Source organism: Mytilus californianus, unplaced genomic scaffold (assembly GCF_021869535.1).
Source record: "Mytilus californianus isolate M0D057914Y unplaced genomic scaffold, xbMytCali1.0.p SCAF_4, whole genome shotgun sequence".
Lineage (NCBI taxonomy): Eukaryota > Metazoa > Mollusca > Bivalvia > Mytilida > Mytilidae > Mytilus > Mytilus californianus.
This window is the reverse complement of record NW_026262690.1, coordinates 95,416,362-95,428,427: the sequence shown is the minus strand read 5'-3', so window position 1 is coordinate 95,428,427 and position 12,066 is coordinate 95,416,362. Positions and strand designations below refer to the sequence as shown.

General features: G+C 33.9%; 1 protein-coding gene across 1 annotated transcript in view; it reads left to right on the top strand.

Annotated features, from left to right (window-relative positions):
* The window catches only part of LOC127698851 (apoptosis-resistant E3 ubiquitin protein ligase 1-like), a 232,153-nt gene that overhangs the window by 80,068 nt on the left and 140,019 nt on the right, over positions 1-12,066 (top strand). The window lies entirely within an intron of this gene.

Below are 12,066 nucleotides of genomic sequence, written 5' to 3'. Positions count from 1 at the left end.
AAAAATATACACAGTTAAAGTGATCAGCAAATTAATATCTACAAAAAAGTCAACATATCTGAAATCAACAATGACTCCTTATAGGAGTTATTTCCCTTAAATCAAAAATAAAGATTTTTACCCATGCATTGCCAATAAACCCTTATAGGAGTTATTTTACTTTAATGATAATTTAGTTTTTTCGCTTTCATCTTGAAAAGTATAGCAGGCCAAGAGAAATATAAACAGTTCAAATTAAAAGAAAAGATCTGCATAGGTCATGTCAACAAAAATCATCATTCGACTCCTCAGTATTTACTAGCCATTTTTGCATTTTTAGTTATCATATTGAAAAGTCCATTTGAAGTATAAAAAACCAAAAATAAATCAAACTTGGTCTCAAGATATCCATATAGCTAGCATTTATGGTGCATCAACTTCCTGTTTACCGAATACTTAAGTATATTTTCTAACACATAATGGTCATGTATGAAATATTCGTCATTTTTTTGTAGGGGAAATAAGAGCGTCTTGAAATTTGTTGTTAGGATTCTTGTGAACATACTTTACCGTGTGATATGTTCTCAGATTCATCACTCAATAAACTTCCTGTTTATCGAATTCTTAAAGCGGGCGTAAAGCTTACAGTTTACTTTTATGTTTTCATGCTAAATCAGTTTGTAAATCAGTACATTCCAGCAGCGCCTGCATATGGATCAAATATCTGCCAGTTGATACGATATGATATTCTAGAGCTTGCATTTCCTATCATGATTTCCTCGATAAAGGGTTGCTGTTTACAAGGAAGCTATTAAACCAAGAGTTCCAAGTGGTGAAGATAAAATCATTCCTTCGAAAATTTTAAGGACGCCATCACGAGTTGATTGACCGTTATGGAATATCTATTTCACAGATGACGACGGATTTGTTCCAATTGCCATAGCCACAATTCCGTCCTCTTTTCTTCGAATGTGACCTACCGAATTAGACTTATTACATGGATTTGTATTTACATGAGCAACACGACGAGTGCCATAACTGGAGCAGGATCTGCATAACCTTCCGGAGCACCTAAGATCACCCCAGTTTTTGGTGGGAATTATATTGCTCAACCTTTGATTTTCTATGTTGTGTGTTGTGTTCTGTTGCTTATCTTTTTGGTCGATTTTTGTTTGTTGCCATGACATTGTCAGTTTATTTTCGACTTGAGTTAGAATGTCCCTTTGGTATCTTTCGCCTCTCTTTTGAGGTATACTTATCAATATTTTAGTATGGGAAACTGTTTTATCTATTGATTAAATGTGATTTTTGAACTAGCGAACTGAGGTATTTATTATGAGTTAAGCCATTTTCAATTGATTTTTACAGTTCGCTCGCCCTAATGTTGTACTGTTACACCAAAAGTGTTTGCTTAAATCAGCCGGTTCAGCTGGCCCCTAAACAAATATGTATACTAGTTCAGTGATAATGGACGTCATACTAAACTCCAAATTATACACAAGAAACTAAAATTAAAAATGATACAAGACTAACAAAGGCCAGAGGCTCCTGACTTGGGACAGGCGCAAAAATGTGGCGGGGTTAAACATGTTTTTTGAGATCTCAACCCTCCCCTATACCTCTAGCCAATGTAGAAAAAACAAACGTACAACAGTACGCACAGTAAAACTCAGTTCAAGAGAAGTCCGAGTCCGATGTCAGAAAGTTATAGTATACTCGTAGTACTGCTTTCATTAACCATTTTTAGGTTTCATGCAGCTGACTCTTTATTGTATAAAAATTCGTGTACTTGACACACCTGAAGAACCGTTTTTAATACATTATGTCAGGATAGTTAATGATCGTATAAGTCAATTTGCTTTTACAGACTATATACTTTAAAGGTATTTTAACATTGATGGAAGATAATATTCAAGAAAAACCTGAAATCCGTTATTATCTGTTTGATCTGATTTTATCCTTATACAGACATCACAGAAATCAATAATGCAATGTCCATACCCAGAGTCTATTAACAACACGAGTTGCTTTGAAAAAAAATGATCAAAGTTTTTTAAATTAGTAACCGTAAATCATCGAATCAGTGATCCTAAAATCAATATCATCTGATTTTTCCTGATGGATTTACGTTTGCTATTTCTTTTATTTCATATTTTTTAGAAGAAAAAACTACTTTCTATATGCTCCACTGATTTTCATTATGATCCCCCTTAAATAACAAAATAAATAAAACCATATTTTTTTTACAACCCAAACCAAAATAAATAGCTTTAATTGAAAGTAACGTACAAAATAGTGACAAATTAAAAAAAACCAAACAAATATAGCATTCTAGGAATGTGGCCATAGATTACCATTTAGCATATAGATAATCGGTATGTAAATGGATGATCTCACGGATTTTGCAAGCAACTGGGGCATGCGGGGCTGCATACATAAATGCATAAACAGACTTATTCTGAAAGGATATAGTTACGATACTGTTGTCAAGTCATTAAGAATTGCATATTTTGGTATTAATATTGATTCACTCATAGGGTCTTTGCATCGGAAATATTCTAAAACCAGTTGTTGGCATGATACGGGTTATGTTCTTCTCATATATTTTATGATGGTATGATACTAAACCCCTAACTGGAGGGATTGTACTTGATTTGATGAAGACATAATATTTCAATCTGTTTAATTGAGATTTGGAGCTGGCATGTCAGTAACTGCTAGTAGTCCTTTGTTCATTTATGTATCATTGTCATTTTGCTTAGTTTCTTTTGTTACCTATTCTGACATCGGACTCGGACTTCTTTTAAACTGAGTTTTACTGTGCGTATTGCTATGTGTTTCTTTTTTCTACATTGACTAGAGTTATAGGGGGACGGTTGAGATCTCACAAAATATGTTTAACCCCGCCGCATTTTTGCGCCTGTCCCAAGTCAGGAGCTTCTGGCCTTTGTTAGTCTTGTATGTTTTTTTAATTTTAGTTCATTTATATGTTTTTGGAGTTTAGTGTGACGTCCATTTTCACTGAACTAGCACACAATTTTATTTAGGGGCCAGATGAGGACCACCTCCGGGTGCGGGATTTTCTCGCTGCATTGAAGACCCAATGGTGGCCTTCGGCTGTTGTCTGCTCTTTGGTCGGGTTGTTGTCTCTTTGACATATTCCCCATTTCCATTCTCAATTTTATGAATATGGAAAACAAATTGTGTCTCAGATAAAGACAAGTTTAATAGCCAACATAAAGAAGTACAAATGTATATGAGAATGCACGTCAATATTATTTTTATTTACTGAAGACAAGTTGTAGGACCTGGAACCAATGAATGTTTTAGACCATGTAGAACAGGGATTCTAGAAATATAATTGTTTTAGCGATATTTAGGCGTATTCTATACATTTTCACTTCTATTTTCCGAATATTTAATTCGTTATATCTCAAAATATCGGATTTCCTCGTTTTTTTATACAGTTCTTCATGCCCTAGTATGGTACACGATTTAATAAGATAACACATTTAAGTGCATTAAGACAATAGCCACACAATAATATACAATAAAATTTTAATCCTGGTATCTATGACGAATTTATATAGATATAAAGAAATCAAAGGGTATAGAACCTTGTAAATAATGACATTTTGTGCAGAAATAAAAGCAATAACGCACGCGTCCTTTTGTCTTTCAATAAGTGAATTACCTTCGAAAAAATCTCCGAATTATAATAATTTTTGTAGCCCTTTATTAACTTGCGTAAAGCTTTACTGATGCAAAATACTATTACGCATTTATGACTTTTAGTAGTGTTCATGTTGTTCGGTCTTATTTTGTATGTAGTTTTTTGTGGACCGATTTTTCTTTTCTTTTTTTTTGCCATGGTGCTGTCTGCTTTTATTCGACTTAAGGTATGTTATTGCCGCTTTTTATCCATGAAATATTAGTTGCGATAAACAGACCTGTCGTAAATACTAATATACCATTTAAATATCTATTTATATAAATGGACCAAGTAAGGATTAAAAGCGTAAACAAACAAAAATGTCAAAATGAAGTCACGAGTCCTTTTACAGGATATTCTATCCTTCGCTGGTCATTCAAAGTAAAAGGATCCAGTAGCCAAATATAGTCAGGATGATTCGATATTGGCGTCAAAACTGATGGGAATTAGTCAGAAAAATAAGAAAATGTGTTGATTACAGAAACTTTAACAGTTTGACGATTAAGGATGCTTCTCATTTCCCCAGAAATAAAAAAAATCCCAGATGCACAAGTACGATACAAAAGATTTGAAGAATTACTATAATTCACTAAGAGATTTATCATTCCTAACTGGTTTCATCGAGTCTAGCAATATATAACTACTTTATTCCATGAAAAACTCTACATAAAAAAATTTCTTTCATGAAAATGTTTTTTTGAATGAGTTACAGTCTCCGTAGTCAACAAAAACTACATCAACTGACTTGACGCCATTTCAACGTCCGTCATGGAAACCCCTAAGACCGCCCAACCCACGTGTAGTCTCATTAAAACTGAAAACTAAAAATGTATCACATTTAATAAACAGTACCGGTTCTATATTGGCATCCTTTATATTTCAAACAACTAGTATGTTCGTTGAAGTCATATTTGATGAAAAGAGGACGGAATCGTGGCTGCAACCTGCGGTTTTAAATGGGATTTGTGTTGCTCTGTTTTGAATTTCCTATTTTGTGTTTTGTAGACTGTGTTTGTCTTTCGTTGTTTTTTTTTGTCATGGCGTTGTCAGTTTGTCTCAGATTTGTGAGTCCGAAAGTCCCTGTGGTACCTCCCGCATCTCTTTTGGAACACATCCGTGGTCATCTGTGTCATATATATTCCATAACGGTTGATCGGCTGACAAAATCATGATGGCATTCGTAAACCTTTTAAACGGACAAAATAAACATTAACATAAGGAACCCTTGGTAAAATATCTTTCTTGTAAGCAGCAATCGTGATAGTAAACGCAAGTTGTGGAATATCGTATCAAATGGGAGATATATACTCCACATGCAGACGCTGTTTATATGCTGCTACACAGAAAAGGTAATTTCTTAATCGGAAAACTGAAACCATCTCTTTTGTTATAGATTTGGTTCACCGTCGACCTTCATCGTCAATTTCAAATGGAAGTCAAGATATGAGGCAGACTTAACCCCAGCTGTAGTATCCTTTTTCCCCCAAGTTCTATGGTATATATGCGTTCAACATATCACCAAAGGCTTAAGTAACTGTATAACGAAAAATAAAATTCAAGGATAATGTTAGCTTTCATCATTTTCGGAGAAGCAGAAGAAGAGCACAGCTAGTTCCCGTAAGAATGCAGAGTGTCTGTTGGAAAAACAAGTACTCTAAACGTAAAAAACATGTTGTCAATAAAATAATCAAGCATCTTGATGAATTCAGTTTACGGAGTTTTCCTTTTGAAATCAGTATAGTTTATACCTTCCTGAAACATGATATTTGTATCTACGTTGGTCATTTTTTAGGAAGCAATGTCTGGCTTATTCTTTCATTTTTTTCTTTACGTAGACTGAGGAATGCTATTATAAAAAGTATGTTTATAGTCAAATAATTTTACTATTGCATGAGAAAAGAGACTTGAATTGTATGTGTTTATGGATTTTTTTGTTCTGATTCAAGTGCCACTGATGACTCTTATGTAGACGAAAATAGCGTTTGGCGTAACAAATTATAAGCCTGGTACATGTATTTTTGATGAGTTTTTTTTTCATGCAGTCCCTAGAGTATGTAGTTTCATAAACAGCAATATAAACAGGTAGAAAGAGGGAAAAAGGGAAAAAGAAGAAATCTGATGACAAACGTAACGCCGAAAAATACAAAGCAATCAAACGTCATGTACAACAAGGTCGGAAGAGGCCATACTGAAAATATGTGGAACCCATTGTAACACTATCAGAAGATAAATTCTTCGAAAATCATTGAGAATGAAGAGATTATGGACATTCAGAAATCACAGCAGAAATCATGAAAATAAAGTCTCACCACTGAAAAAAGTGTGTCCGCTACATTCACACCCGCAGGTTAAAGCTTACATAACAAACTAGCAGGTCCAGTCTGCTTTTTCTGTGAGAACAAGTTTTGTTTTTAAACCTAGGAGGGGGTGGACAGAGGTACCCTTCTTCCACCTCCCACCTCCCACTTTTAGAATCTTTTTTTCTCTCCCACCTATTTTTTGTCTACCACCTCCCGCCACCTTTCTCCCACCTCCCACCTCCCTCAAAAGCTGTCCACCCCTCACCTAGGCTCTGAGGAATAAACTTTACTCAGCACTTGGAGTACAAAATGTGTGCTTGAAACACCAATCCAGTATTTTGATTGGTTGAAATTCGAGTTTGAATACGTTAATTTTAAGACAGCAAGGCCAGGAATTGAAAGATGATGTGGATCTTCAAATAAATTGTATCCACGAATGCCGGAAATAAATGTCAGGGATAATGGAATACTAAACAAATATATAGAAATCTAAATCCACACAACTTATGCCTAGTGTTCCTAATGAAGTTGCCTCCGAAATAGCACATATAGCTGACAACCCTATCATGCACTTCACTATAACATTTGATTCAGATACAAAATCACTGCAACACGAATGTTAAATGCAGACAAGTGCAATGTCACGACAATTAGCAACAAAAGAAATCCCATCATCAAAAGGAACATCCTACTACACGGCCATGCACTTGAAATAGTACCAGCTGCAAAATACATAGAGGAAACCATCAGCTCAGACTTAGACTGGAGTACCCATGTGCATAACATCTGCCAAATAGTAAATAAAATTAGTAAATACCTGAAAAGAAATTTAAACATGAACTAACTGCTCGGCAATGAAGCAATTATAATCTATTTCAATGTTAGCTGTACGAATTTTGCGATGAAATTAAGTTCCGGTATCAGAGTTAAGTTTGGAAGGTTAAAGTTTTATTTTCCAATGGGACCCTTGAAAATACGGGAATCAATAGCCTTCTGTATTGACTGCACCTGTGTTGGGCGTAGCTATATTACTATGTGCACTACCTGAATACTAACAGTTGGTTCATGTTATTTTTAAGATTAAATATTTCTCATACACATATAATGATGACTTTCCACTCGCTTCATTACATTGTAACAAATTACGTGTCTTTCTCCTAAGAAGTACGTTTTCCATTCGTTCCGCTGGTTGAAATAGTCTAATGTTTGATTTTGTTTTATGGACATCCCCCTTTTTGTATTTACCTTGGAGTTCGGTATGTTTATTAATGCTTTTTTATAAGAGATGATCATGTAATTCTACCATTCAATAAAAGACACCTTCAGAAAAACAAACCCAGCAGTTATTCCTTATGTCGAATTGAAAAAGCATTAATTAACAGTCTTGTACAAACTCATTCAAGATACCAGGAGTCACAAAAATAATTACGACTAAGTTTGATCGTAAGTCATGAACAATTTAGTATACTTACGATGAAACTTAGTCGTAAGTTTTTTTGTGAAACCGACTCCAGACTTATAATTTTTTACTCCAGTATTGCGTTTCGTCTACACAAGACTCACCAGCAGCGCTCAAATCAAAACAATTAGAAGACTAAATCAAATACGAAATTAAAGAGCATAAAAAACCTAAAATTACAAAAAAATGTTCCAAATAAGACTAGTGCAATTTATGCCTGGGTTCAAATCATTAGTGTTTTGAAAAATTCAACATTGATAATTTTACAGAGAATCAACATGCCAATGATGTTTCATATCACACAAAAGTGTTGACTACTGGGCTGTTGATACCCTCGGGAACAAAAAAGTCGACCAACAATTGCATCCAATTAAATCGTCTTTGAACATTTTCACAAACGTTAATTCAAGCTTACTAAATAATTTCTGAATAAAGGTTAGGTTAATCAAAGCATGCTAGCTCCAGGCGTATTTTTGTCTTTTCGAGCTTGTATGTTTTTTATTGACAGATTGCTGACTAATCAATTCCGTGGGTTCATCATACAGGCATGTTGAAGACGAATAACTTAACAGAGAAATCAATCAATTTGAGTGTTGTTAATCTCACATAAGGGATCCTAAATCCACAACTACACTACACAGAAAAGTAGGGTTGCAATTTGACCAAAAACGCATTCATAAGGGTTGAAAAAGTTAATTTCAATTATATCACTATACAAGTGAAAGTCCCCATGTTGATTTTGACTCCTTCCTTACTCAATATCATCTCCAGACTCCTTACATCAGAATGCAAAATAAACAAAATAGAATACAAAATGCATAACTACACTTACTGCATTGTAAAAGTGCAGCAATATAAACTTGCCTAGCAGCTTATTGTATCATCTAGTAGACACAGATTGCCGGTGTAACATTCAAAAAGGATATTACCCATTTGGGCATCTTGTTAATACCATTTCAAAATCATAAATGTAGAAATGAAGCAAACTACTAGAGTCTCAACTAATAAAGATGAATATATCTTACAAATAGATAGCAACATAAAGCGAGCTGAATTTTATATACTGCCAGCTATCAGCAGCAATGGTTAATAAATGATCAAATTTGCCTCTCATAACAATATTAACAAAGTATCTATACAAATATAAAAAATAAGAAGATGCAGCATGATTGCCAATGAGACAACTCTCCATCAGGGACCAAATGAAATAGAAATTCACAACTATAGGTCACCGTACTGCCTTCAACAATGAGCAAAACCCTTACCACATAGTTAGCTATAAAAGGCCCTGAAATGACAAATGTAAAACAATTCAAACAAGAAAACTAATTTCAAAATTTGTTTCTGGTCTAAAACTGCAATATGTTTCTAACAGGTTAACAATATTAACCCATGAATACTGCATGAACATCCCAACCTATAGTTGTGACAGCAGTTTTCAAAAAGATTTTGAAATGTATATGTATTTTCATATTTTTCCACATTTTATACATCATTTGCTGCTCTGTACACTGGTCATAATTTGCAGATCTGTTCACTCTTCATATGTTTGTTGGTCTGTATACCTGTCATGTTATGTTAATTCATACAACTGACATTTTTGTGTTGGTCTGTGCACCTGTTGTGTTTAAATTGGTCTATATACCTGTCATGTTTTTGAAGGTTTGTATACCTGACATGCTCTTGTTGGTCTGTACATCTGTCATGTTTTTGCTAATCTGTACTTTGTCATATTTTTATTGGTCTGTATAGCTGCTATGTTTTTGTTGATCTGTACACCTACCATGTTTGGTTGGGATGTACACCAATCACGTTTTTGTTGGTCTATACACATGTCATACTTTTGTTGGTCTGTACAACTGTTGTGTTGCTGCTGGTCTGTACATCTATCATCTTTTGTTGGTCTGTGCACCTGTCATTTTTTTGATGGTCTGTACACCAGACATAGACTTTATTGGTCTGATACAACTGACATTTTTGTGTTGGTCTGTACACCTGTTGTGTTTAAATTGGTCTATATACCTGTCATGTTTTTGAAGGTTTGTATACCTGACATGCTCTTGTTGGTCTGTACATCTGTCATGTTTTTGCTAATCTGTACTTTGTCATATTTTTATTGGTCTGTATAGCTGCTATGTTTTTGTTGATCTGTACACCTACCATGTTTGGTTGGGATGTACACCAATCACGTTTTTGTTGGTCTATACACATGTCATACTTTTGTTGGTCTGTACAACTGTTGTGTTGCTGCTGGTCTGTACATCTATCATCTTTTGTTGGTCTGTGCACCTGTCATTTTTTGATGGTCTGTACACCAGACATAAGACTTTATTGGTCTGTACAAATGTCATGGTTTTGGTGGTCTGTACAACCATCATGTTTTTAGGTCTTTACACCTGTCAGGATTATGTTGGTCTGTACATTGAAAATATCTTTTATCTTGTATCTTTGTGTTTGTTGGGCTGACATCTGTCAGTCGTGTTTGTTGGTATGTAGTCTGTACATCTGATACGATTTGATTGTATGTACACCTGTCATGTTTTGAAGGTTTGAACACCTGTTAGGATTTTGTTGGTCTGTACAAATGTTATAATTTTGTTGGTCTATACACCCGACATGATTTGATTAGTCTGTACACCTGTCACATATTTGTTGATCTGTATACCTGACATGATATTATTGGTCTGTACATCTGTCATGTTTTTTGTTGATCTGTACTCATCACGTTTTAGTTGGTCTGTTCACTTTTGCTTTTGATTTAATATTGTTCTCTGGATTTCAGCTCTTTTATTTCCAACTGAACTTATATCACAATACAAAAGTTATTTCCTTTTCAATATTTTCACTGTCATTTAAATAAAATGTGTAAATAAAAAAAAGGAATTTATTTTTTTTAACTTGTTTTCATAAACTTTTCATCGTTTAATAATTGAGAAATGTTTGTTGTTTTTGATAATTTCTAATTGTTTAAATTTAGACTAAGTTTGTATGGAATTTGTAAGTAAGACATGTATATAGACATGCCAAGGCTCCGTGTTGAAGGCTGTACCTTGACCTATAATGGTTTACTTTTATAAATTGTTACTTGGATGGAGAGTTGTCTCATTGGCACTCATACCACATCTTCTTATATCTATGAAGTGATAAGTTTATATAATAGTATTGTGACATCAAAACTAAAGTTTGTAATTAGAAAATGAACTCTTGGAAATAAAAATTTAAAATCTTTACAAAATACAGGAGGTTGTAGGTGAAAGTGTCATAACAATTGGACAAGAAATATACTTCATTTCTTTTTTATATCTATTGATTTATACAAAATATACAGGGAAAAAATATAAGATGAAATACATTTGTGCCCACATTATATTTGGGTTAATATCTTCTACCAGTTATACATGTATTGGTTTTAAATAGTTTGATACTTTTACATATCAACTGTTTTAACTTTTGTCCCCTAGAGATTATTATTAAACACAATTAAACATGGTTCATTTTAACAATAAGTTGGCTGTCTGATAGAAAATAATTAATATACTCCCTCAATATATCATATCATCATATTGAGATATTGACTTTCAGATGGGTCACCTATACTATAGGACTCTGAAGACTTTGTTTAGCAAGAAGGCCTTATCTGGCTTTGACAGTCATGTTTGCTATTAAGTGCCAGTCTTTGTAAGAATCAGGCAATTTAGAAGAATTTCAAAACATAGTCGAAAAAAAACACCGACCTAACCATCCCATTTTGAAGTTACCCTCATCCTAAGTTAGAAATGGTAGGTCTTTCGTTTATTCCAGAAATATCTAGATAACTTTTGGTTAGAATGATAGCAAATTATGGAGTTATCTCCCCTTAATTGTTAATTTCTGGTGCATTTCAACCACGTTATATCCTGAAATACCAGAACTGGAAAAGGAAAGGAATATTATATTCATGCATCATTATGCATGCTGAACTTAAATCAATGTTAAGTTGAGTGGGTTTTTGTTTGTCATGTTTTCACCACTGCCTGATTCTAATGCAGATTGGCACTTAAAATCACAACCAAAAGTTTCCAAGGGACATTAAAATTTCAAACTCATAAGTGGGAGAAAAACTAACAATGCCATGGGGGAAAAAAAAAAACAACAAAAAGATAAAAAAACATTTTACAAAACTAAAGACTGAGTGACACAAACCCCACAAAAAATCAGGGCTGATCTCAGGTGTTATGGAAAGTTTGGTTTATGCCTATAATTTATCTGTTATTAAAAGTGTTAAGTGTTTATGATGGATGAACCCTGATGAAGAAAAAAGTTGCTACTGATCAAATGATGTAAAAAACTGTCTCCTATTTTGTTATTTTTTACAAATATATATTTCAAAGCTATTTTTCAGTGGAGTTACCCTAAATGCAAAATGCTTAATATCAAATAAGAATAAAATTATCAAACATATAGTCCACCAGACTTCCAACTGGTTTACATATCCACTCCTTGGTGGTGCTTGAATCACAACATACGGAAAGCCATATCAATTGGAAAATCGAAAAGCATTGAAAAACTTAATACTTCCAAAAAGTTTTGCCTATTCTGAAAAATCCATCTATGCCTGGGGCTAGTAAAATCTTAGA